The sequence below is a fragment of the Nansenia antarctica genome (genome assembly GCF_963989245.1).
Source record: "Nansenia antarctica genome assembly, chromosome: 7".
In the NCBI taxonomy this organism is placed as follows: Eukaryota; Metazoa; Chordata; class Actinopteri; order Argentiniformes; family Microstomatidae; genus Nansenia; species Nansenia antarctica.
The window spans coordinates 50,136,709-50,138,053 of NC_137677.1; positions in this window are offsets into that span (position 1 = coordinate 50,136,709).

A 1,345-nucleotide genomic window follows, 5' to 3' on the forward strand; every position below is an offset into this window, starting at 1 on the left:
GGTATTTCGGGTTAAATACCACAAAGGCTATATACTTGTTCGTCATTTATTCCGATGTTATTATCAAGTAAGTGCACTGTGCTCACACCACCATAGCAAAAAGACAAGCTACCAGCTCCTTCTAAACTCATAGGTGATGCTGTCAAAGCCAACAGACGCTTGCTGTTGCTGAAAGTGAACAATCACTATTGTGGGGTGACAAAGCAGCCAGTTCAGGAACGGTTTGCTTTATTATCCTGTAGCTATAGCCGGCCTGCAGGCTGCTGTGTGCTCTGTGTTCGCTCTGTGTTTGCATGCTGTGAGAATCATGGTTGCGTGACTTCACCAATATGGAGGGTATGTGAAGAGGTTATGCCTATATGACTGTCATCACAGAGATGGTGGAACAAGCTTCCCACTGCTGTCAGAACCACAGAATCACTCCCCATCTTCCGCCAAAGACTGAAAACCCATATCTTCAGGCTGCAACTTAACACTAGAACAGCTGTGCCTTTTTTACCTACTATAAGAGCTGCTTCGGGGGTTCAAATGACCACAGTCTTTACAATGGAAAGCTGCTACTTACTCAGAACGACTACTAGTTGGCTGGCTTGTAAATTAGCCTGCCTCCTACACAGAAAAACTGCAAAATAGCTTTATACTAGCTTATCCTGTTGTGATTTTGAAAATGTAAAGATATTGGGTGGTAGAACGCACATATCTAGGAAAAGTCATGAAAGGAGGGTCCTGAAAAAGTGCAAAGATATAAAAATACATTTACTCACAGGGTCAAATGATCCCACCCATGGCTGTTCTAGTGTTAACTGTCCCTCCTGAGACATCTACTACCCTTTTTTTTTTTTTTACTGTTTCTCTGTAATAAAAAAGCGGGAAAAAAACACAGAAAAAAAACGTAATTCTTCTAGCACGATGACTACCAATATGATGGGCTGGCCCCAACAAGGAGGACCAACGTGGTTCCCCTTCTCCAGACCAAGTGTGAGGAGTTAATCCAGGTATGGCTACATCCTGTTACATCACAACTATCTATTACAACTAACTATCTAATCTCTTGGAAAACACCACCATTCAGAATGCTAAACTCAAACCACCAATCACACACTCACACTCCTCATATGGGCAAACACCTATTGCTTTTGAATTAGTAATCATAGCTTTAGCAATAGAAGATGAGCTCTCCTGTGTTGGAGAACAGTGGATGCCAACTTTGCAGAGAAAGGTAGAGCGAGAGGTGTGATGTCGATGGGGTCCTGTGGCCAGACAGAAACGAAAGGCAGGATGCAGCCTAATTTTCTTTTTCTTTACAGAAGGCTTATTTAAATGTTTCTATTGTTTGTTCTGTATG